The sequence below is a fragment of the Python bivittatus genome, unplaced genomic scaffold (genome assembly GCF_059951505.1).
Source record: "Python bivittatus isolate LINGU-HERP-01145 unplaced genomic scaffold, Pbiv_v1 ctg000840_np1212, whole genome shotgun sequence".
Lineage (NCBI taxonomy): Eukaryota > Metazoa > Chordata > Lepidosauria > Squamata > Pythonidae > Python > Python bivittatus.
Window position 1 is genome coordinate 26,915,714 of NW_028277113.1, and position 9,451 is coordinate 26,925,164.

A 9,451-nucleotide genomic window follows, 5' to 3' on the forward strand; every position below is an offset into this window, starting at 1 on the left:
TTGATCATTTTAAACATTTGCCTAGTGGCTAAATCCCAGGGTTTATGTTATTTATGTCACTATTATCAAACTCATTTTTAAGATCATGTGGAAAAGAAAAGAAGTGCCTTCTTCTGAATGTCAAAGGATGGCTCAATTTCTCACTAAGCTTTGCATGATTTTTAACTCTACTTCTGAAGGTGTTACTAGAATTCATTGATGTTTACTTCTAATGCTTTGTCAATAACAAATTACATTGATTAGTAACAAAACATGTAGTTAGTTGAATTCCATTCCTGTATAAGTATCTGGCAGCCTGTCTTACTGCGATGATGAAGGTAGAAGGAGCGTGAGACGATGAGGTCACAGAGACTGACAGTGAAATGATAACAACAGAGTCACTGGACTTGGGCTACATGTGTGTACATACATACTCATGCTTAAAAAATGTAATTAAAGGGAATTGCAATACAAAAAGAAAATGAATGGGTTGGACTGAAATTTAGACTAGGTTCATATATCTTGCTAGGCCATAATGTGGTTTTCTTTGGCTTAGTAGGTAGTGTGTGAATTCAGCCACTGATTTGTAAATAATCACTTATGGCTTACTGAAATAAGCAGATGGAAATTTGTGGCTCATACAACAAACTGTAGTTTAAATATACCAAACATAGTCTAATGTATAATAATAAGCTAATGAAACTGATGGGAAGATTTTTAAGTGGGCTACACCAGGGGTGATTCTATAGAAGAGACATGTTGTTCTATTTTGCAGTTGGTTTAATCAACATACCACTGTCTCTTCAGCTTTGCTTCTTTTTCTATACTGTACAGGTAGAACAATGGCTATTAAACACTACTGTGGCTCCAAAACTTCTTTTTTTGCCCTGTCCAGCTGCCCAGTAACCAAACCCTGCAAGCACATGGTTTTCTTCTAGCTTCAGATGAGTAATGTCTTTGCACGTGCTGAGATCACAGCCTAGATGAAGTAGAAGGGGAGGGAGCACCAATAGGTGGGTGAAACTGTTGCATGTTGGGGAGTCCTCCTTAAGCTGTCTTCCTTGCACGTTTTCTACCTTCCTCCTCCCGACCCTGATTCTTCAGCACAATACAAACTGCACAGATTAATTTTCTCTTTTGTATTCAAGACACTGCTTCTCTTCAACATTAGATTAATTTTCATTGCTAAATAGAAAAATGCAAATTTACTTTTTAAACATGTCTTATGTTGTGAAAGAGAAGATACATGGCATCACGGGTTGCTGAAGACTGAGATCAGGGCAGGGGAGAGGTGGAGACAAGAACAATGGTTTGTTTGTGTTAAATAAACCTTCCCACATCTCCTTTTGCATATTTGTGGTTCCAAAAAGGGGAGCTCTGTATCCTCTGCAGGGATGCTATTGTGCAAGATGAGCCAACACGGGGCTTTGTGGTTTTGTTGGATTGTCCATATCTGGTTACTGAAGTTTTCTCTCCTGTAATCTAAGACCAGCTCTATTCTTTAACATAAACATTACATTGGAAAATACATTATTTTGCTCTTTTTTAACATAAAACACAAACCTCAAAAACCTACTTTTTTTTTATTATTATGTGGTTCTGCCCAGAGGATCTATATCTCCTCTGCAGATGTGTTGTTATATATACCACAAAAAATAAATATTTTTTCTCCTCTTGTGTGACAAAAAGACTGGTCAGCTGAAAGTTTTATGAATTATCTTATTGCTTGAATCAGCCAGTTTCTCTTTGTTAGTTTATTCTGATACCTCTTTTCTTAGAAACAACATTTTTCTTATAACCGGACATATATTATTCTGGTCACCAATGCAACTTCATCTGTTTCAGATCCAACATGCGTGTACTTCTGTGTTCCTTATGTGCAGCAAACTCCACCAGAAATACCACCAGGCCAGACTTCAGATGCATTTATTCATCAATTAATTTCTGCATTCTTTAAAAATACTTATCCATTGTTGGGTAATTTTTCTCCCTTACAAAAAATGTCAAACACCTGTCAAAGTAAAATGGTGTTAACATCCATCTAAAATAGGTGCAAGGGAATAATTATAAGACATTAAGCATTTTTTCCTAGTCACTTCATTAAACTGCATGATTATACTTTTCCTTTCTCTTTGAATTGTCATCTCTGAATCCATTTCATTTTTTTCAAGCAAGAGACCTGAGGCAGAAGTGCCAAATAGCTTGCTTTGAGTGTCTCTGGATTTTCTTTGTGCTGTCTCTTTTCAGGTTCATCCTCTAAAATACAGTGATAGAATTTTAAGAACCAAGTTTGCTTCTCCCCCACCCTGAATCTCTAACCTATTATTTTCTTGTGTGTTACATTTTTTACGTTGAATGAAAAATAATGCTTCCACATTTAGCTTAAATAGGAATATTTTAATAAATGAAATAGGAAAATAATCCTTGACATGAGCTCTTTTGTAACCTATATTGACTTTTACACATAATCACTACCATTTGCTACACACCTTTGTTGATGATGGACAAATGTCTTAAAGTTGTCATGAAAAAAACCTCCACACTTTGCCTCTTCAACCAGGACCTGACAGTCCATTCCATCTCTTCATCTGAATCAAACAGTGCCTTCAAAGGTATTCCTACAATTGTGGGAAAAGCTGGAAGTCGCATGGCTCCAAGTCTGGCCAATATGGCAGATAGGATAAGATGGTGAGATCCAATATCACAATTGTCTCTAGGGTGGCTCATGAAGTGTGAGGCCTAGGGTTGTTATGTTACAGTAAAATTTCTTTTTTGAGCGTCTAAACGTTGCTTAATCATTGTTTAAAAGTTCTCACTGTTGCAATGTATGGCTGTGAGCTGATAGTGGTGACAGGTTCAAGGAAATCTATGTGAGCCACACCATCTGCATCCCAAAAAATCTGAAACCATGACTTTTTTTTTCCATTTTTTTTTTCCTGCAGGTAAAACTTTGTGATATTCCATGGACTTATGCTTTGTTTCTGGGTCGTAAAGATGAGTCCAGAAATGTAAATATGCATAGCATTTATTTGATCCCATCCATTGAGTAACCAATCAATGAGCTATAAGTCAAACAGATCTCCTAAATAATCACTATAAGGCTAGCCTCAATCTACCAAATACATTTTAGTGGTTCAAGGATATAAGGATGAAAAGATATTTGCAGATACACAGTCATAAGTTTCTCATTTAAAAGTTAGCATGGGAGACCTGTTTTAGATTGGGTCATTTGTCCTGGAGCATTAACCACTGGTCCCTTGCTGCATATATGATCCATCTCAAGGCCACCATGGCTCCCCAAGAAAGAATCCATTGAAATGAATTTGTTGCCCCATGTAACAACGTAAGTATTTAGCTTTGCAGTATGATCTTGTATTTTTCAGCAAAATTTCAACTTTTGACACATGCTGTTTGTTGCCTTATTCCTCCTTGCAAAGATGGAAAATTCATGAAGAAAAAAAAAAACTTTAAAAATAAAGAAAAAGAAAAGCTGACTATCAATGGAAGCCTACTGATGGAAAAGGAGAGTTAAATAGATTAAACTGTGCCAGGTTGCCTTGGGGACTGTAGGGACAAACATATAATAAGCCAAATCCTTATTTTTCAAAATATAAAATCTATTTTTCTCTGAGCTTAGTTGAAACAAACAGGTCCCTTGATAGGCAGAGATTAGAAAAATAAAATGAAATATAGAATCCTTTATATTAGCAATGCTGTGGATTAATTTTGGGCCGTATACTAGTAAAATAAATCAATAGATGCCAAGTTGTGTGGTGCCACCTTGTAATTTAATAAATGGAAATAATAAGAGATACATTACAATCATTGAATTAAATTTTGTTTTGGAATGACTGCCGTTTTTATTTGGCCACAAAAGAAAACGCTTTACTCTTATTCCTAAAACTTTCACATCACCCTAAGCCATGGTTTAACAATGGTTTACTGGCTTGGTTCATAGAACAAATCCCAAAGATAGCGATGGTTTCACAAGCACTTAAGAAACAAAATTCTAATTGGCTGCTTCCGATTGCTCAATGCTCAGGATGTGGGAACTGGAGGCTTACGTGGCTGTAGCAAGGTAACTATCATGAAGGCAGGGGAAGCAGCCTTTCCGAAGCTGACAGGAGTCTCCATTGCCACTGATTCCTTGCCTCATGCCTTCAACAAACCTGAACACTCAGGGTAGGGCTACGAAAATCCCGATGGCCATGAGATGGCCACAAAGAGTTAGGGTTTACTGCATCTCTGTTGTCAATCATAGCTGTAGCAGAGAAGTGGCAGGGAGGAAAAGAGAAAGCAAGGGAGGTAGGAACCAGCACATTGTTACATGAGTGCTCTGAAGCCTTATACAGATGCTTTTAGCATTTTTTGGGGGGGGGTTATCATGAGGTTCTCCATTTCTGGCTTCCATATTTAGTCCGAGAAAAAAAAAAAAGCAGAAATCCCTGATATTTTTTAGAGGTCCCGTGCCTAAAAAGAAGTCCCTCAAGAAGATGTGGACACCTTAAACTGTATTTGGGCAATGATACAAGAGTATCCACAGGGGCTTCAAAAAGTGAAGATGGCAGCTGTGCCCACATGATAGAAGTCCCATTCCTTTTTATGTGTCTTATGGGAAAAAAAGCAGGACATTAGTTATATGGTTGTGGAATAAATATTTCAGGAAATGAAAAGTAACAATTAAGGAACTTTGGGTATCAGAGACAGGTGGGGCCTGGTGACTAAGCTTTCTGACCCTTGAGGCCCAGAGAGATTTATTTACAACTCTGCTTGGGAAGAGTCAGCCTCCAAGAGTAAGGCTCAAGGGAAGTACCTACATCAGAATCCACAAGGCTATCAGACAGCAGGGTTTTTGATTCTGAAAGTTAGAGAACAAACATTGCTTCAACAGTTAGTATCCTGTATCTTAAGTCTTTAAAACCTGAAACTGAAGCTCAGCAGAAGAACATTGGAGAAACCTTTGCATTGTTTTAACTCATGAAGAAGCTCTTCAGTAATGAGATCTGGTCTTGATTCCACATACTTGCAGTTTTATGACCTGCAATGTTTAATGCTAGTTCTCTCTTGGATTAGGTGGGAATTCTGCTGGGGAGGAGTCTTACATCCTCACCCTAATGGGATGAGTATGAAGATATTTCCCTAGTAGTTGGCAATCCATCTTGTCAGCGTCATGATGTCTCAGAACAGGCTGCTTCTTATGGAAGTCCATATTTTCTTATGATCAGAAGCCTTCCTAGAAGAGCTTATTGTTAAATTGAATATATTTAATGGGAAGAATGGGCATACACATAGTAAAATAAATACATGTTTTTCAGGATCCTGTTGTTCTATTCATACTACCATTGAGAAAAAAGTTCTTGATTTGTTAAATGAAATAAAGTTTAGGCTGAGCATAGACAACAACTTAGACGCAGGACTGAAGAACAGACAAGGAGGCAGGATGGACAACTAAAGATACAAAAAAAAAAAAAAAAGCCCAAGTCTTCTGACACCTTAACGTCTAACACATGTACAGTATCATGATACAGAAACGTACCATAATTAAAAAAGACCAGTGCTCAAGCAAAGTTTGAATGAGTTAGGAAGTCTTTTATATACTTTTCTGCCCAGGAAAATACATAGATCTGGGTTTGAAGAGTGTGAGAAATTAACAATTGGGGCTGTCAAGCTAAGTTTGGATAACTATTTGGGATGGGAGTTATGCTTAAAACAAAAAAAGGGTCTTGATACTGAAGAAATTTGGGCTTGAACTAACTGACTGAGAGCTAAAAAGCAGCATAACTGAAGACCGTATTTTCATGTGGATAAGAATTGTGGAAATCATGCCTTTTTGCTTCTTCTTGTTTTCTAATAATTCAGCAATGTCTGTGCACATATCAGTAAAACTTGTGGATTAGTTATACTCCAGAAATGATACTTACCTGAAGCTGCCATGTGAAAAATTGCCACCAGAAATGAACAAATTTCAAGGTGCTCGGTTGTGAAAAAGAACCAATAATAAAAAGAAGCCTAGAGCAAGCATTAACCCAGGCAGTTGTCTAAGTAAGTGCTGACCTTTTCAAGAGATGATGCCTAGACCTGGACTGGAGTCAGTGGTAGACTGAATATTAAGCATGTGGATACTGATATAAAGGCTTGAAATATTGTTAACTTGAAGTACTTCTCATGACAGTTGCCCTAAGAAAGTCTGAGTCTATTCCTAAGAATTTGTTGACTGCAATATATAGCCACATATTGGCTTTGGTATTTGTTTTTCCTTGGTGTGCCCTATATATTCAGTGAGATAACTCTGCCTTTTATAGATTCTCTGTTGGCGTTATATATTATCACTTTAATGCCCCATTTAAGTGAAAGCTTTAATGGAATCTTACCGTCTGCCCTGAAAATGGTATAAGAAGTAATGGAGAGATGCTGTGTTCAAGCCAAAGCAGTTGTGAACTGTCTCTCTTAATTTAAAAACTGAAAAGAACAATAAATGTGGCCATAGCTTGAAAGGGATATCAACTTCCTCACCTTCACCCCTTAAAGGAAAAACAAAAACTAGAGAATACATGGCGTCTCAGCAGTTAAGCATTAAATAGAATAAACTCAACCCTGGGAGCAGAACTAAGAAATGCTTCCAGATTCAGGAAGTGCTGTTTTTGAAAAGATTGACTGACTGACTGACTGACTGATTAATTGACTGATTGATTGATTGATTATGTGCCATCAAGTCTGTGTCATTCCTTAGCAACTACATAGATAAACTTTCTCCACAATGATCTGTCCCCAACCTAGTCATTCAGGTCTTCCAATGATGCATCCACCACAGCTGTAATCAAGTCCATCCCTCTTGCTGTTGGTTGTCTTCTTCTTCTCTTTCCTTCCATCTGAAGACATATTAGATAAAAATTAATTGGGAAGACAGTATTAACAAAAGCCCATGGCCTTTCCCCAAAATAACCTCCCAAAAAGGTTTGCGATAGCCCACTGTAATGTACATATATGCTCGCTTGTATTGTTAGATCAGAAACAAAAGGTGTGCTTTTTATTTTATGTTATTACATTTTTAAAAAGAGTACACAAAAATGCAAGGAAAAAAAATAAGATACAGGTAAAAATAAACTGATAAAAATATAACAAAAGAAAAAAGAAAAAGGGGAACAAATTATAAACCATCTAGGCATATCACATGTTTATCAAATATTAAATGCTGTATAGAAATTTTATATATATATATATATATATATATATATATATATATATATATGAAAATCTATTGTTGTTTAAAAAAAAAGGAAAGCAAAGGAAAAGTGTGTTTTACTGTCCTGCAAGTAGGGGAAATATTTCAGATGGCTAGAAGATAGATCTTTATCCATTTCTGGTGCAGAATACATGGCAGTTGTTTCTTGCTGGATGTTTTAATTTTCTCATTTCTATTCTTAATCTTTAGGATCAGGAACACTGTCACTCTGAATAGTCTAATTGAGAAGATTCAGGTATATGATCAGCAGGTTACAACATGCAGCATTTTCTGCTGGAGGTAAACATGCAAAGTTTAACTCTTTCTTTCTGGTGGTTATGTACCTCCTGTACCCCATGCAGAAAATAATATAAGCTATTTTCAGAAAAGATCTCAGTATTTTGTGTCTTTCTATACTTCGGTCACAATAGGTAGAATATAAAAGTAATCAAATTAAGTTGGAGGTGATTTATAATCCATACCAAGAAAAACATTGCAGTTTGATCCAACAGCATGAGAAAGGCAAACTGAATCATCTTAGGTGATCAAATTCAAGGCTGAGGATGAAATGTGTTACATAGGTGGACTTTTATTGATTTACTATGATTTTCTTTTCTTTCCATTTCTTCTTCAGTTCCTTGTGAAATTATCTATATTTTATTATTACTGTTAACACTGAATGGTACAATCCTCAAAACTTAGGTAGTATTATTGAGGACATATACATTTCTAGGAGAAAAGAAAAGAAAAAAAGAAAAGAAAAGAGAAGGGGGGGATATACAGAGACAGTAAGAGTATTACTGTACATGAAGATCCCACAAAAGTAATTGAAATTCATGGGAAGCAATTGTTTCACTCTATTCTGAATTGGGCTACTGTGTTCAATGCTGGGCACATTTTAAGAAGATTTCAGAAAAAATGGAACAGGTTCAGAGACATTGAAGATGATCAGGGGACTAGAGGCTAAGCCTTGTGAAGGTAGATGAAGATGAAGGAGCTGAGTATGTGTAGCCTTAAGAAAATACAGCTGAGGAAGGACATGATTGCAGAACAAGACTGGCTTCCCCTCATTCCGGAGTATAGAACACAGAATGGTGGATTTATGTCACAGGAAGGCAGATCTGGACTGTATGTAAGAAAAACCTCCACAATGCTAAGAGCAGTTTAACAGTGGGACGCAAAGAGGTCGTGGGCTGCCCTTCATTGGATTTGTTCAAGTGGCAGCTATGTAGCCACCTCTCAAATGTTTTAATTTGGATTCCTGGACTGAGCACAAGCATGGACTGAATGACACCCGTGATTCTAAGTAAAACTGTTGAAAGCAGGGAACTTGAATTTGCTAAGGGACATTTAACAGGGACTTCAGATACAGGATATTTTATATGAAGCAGGAGTTAATTAATGATGCTCAAATAATTTCATCAACATCAGCTGTATTTTTTTTAACCAGAAATGAAAGAGTATCAGATTCTATCTTCTGAAAACAGGCCCTTCCAGCATCCGTCCCCTTGATAAAATGGTCAAACTAATGGTCAAATTAATATGAAGCCACCTTAATATTGCCTCTGGGCTTTTATCTGGCCCTCTGACTAGTTATACGCTTAGAGCTAAGCAGTGAAAGTGTTTAGTGAAAGTGAAGGTAAGCAGTGAAAGTGGAGGTAAGCAGCGAAACTAGTAAAACACTTCAGCTAAGCGACTATCGCATTTATTCTGGGATCATTCTGAAAATGCTCAGAGGATTTAAAATGATGGGCATATGTTCAGAAGTGCCTTCTGGAAATTCCATCAATATCTGGTTTTTTAGCCATTTCTCTGCAACTACATAGAAAAGTAAACAAATAGTTGTGTGCATATTTGTGATGTGTGTGTGTGTGTGTGTTGGATGATTGGTTCCTTTTTCTAAGTTAAAGCATATGGTGCCTTAAACTTCCTGGCAATTTAAGCTATTTGTCATGATCACAAATTCATTGTATATTGTTCCATCAGTGGCTACAGAATCTAGCTATGCCATAGTGAAAACAAAGCACCCTATTTTTTATTTTCAATGGCAATTATTTTATGTTAACATTTATAAGGCATTGTAAAATGTCCTTATAAATATATTTATCAGTCTGATTTTAAAAAACAATAATCAAATACAGGGTAAAAATGATAATATTTAATGAAAAGGACAAAGAGAAATAGCTAGAGAGGCGTCAAGAAAGAACCCACCCAATATTTATGATCCAAAACACCAAGTTACTTTCACAT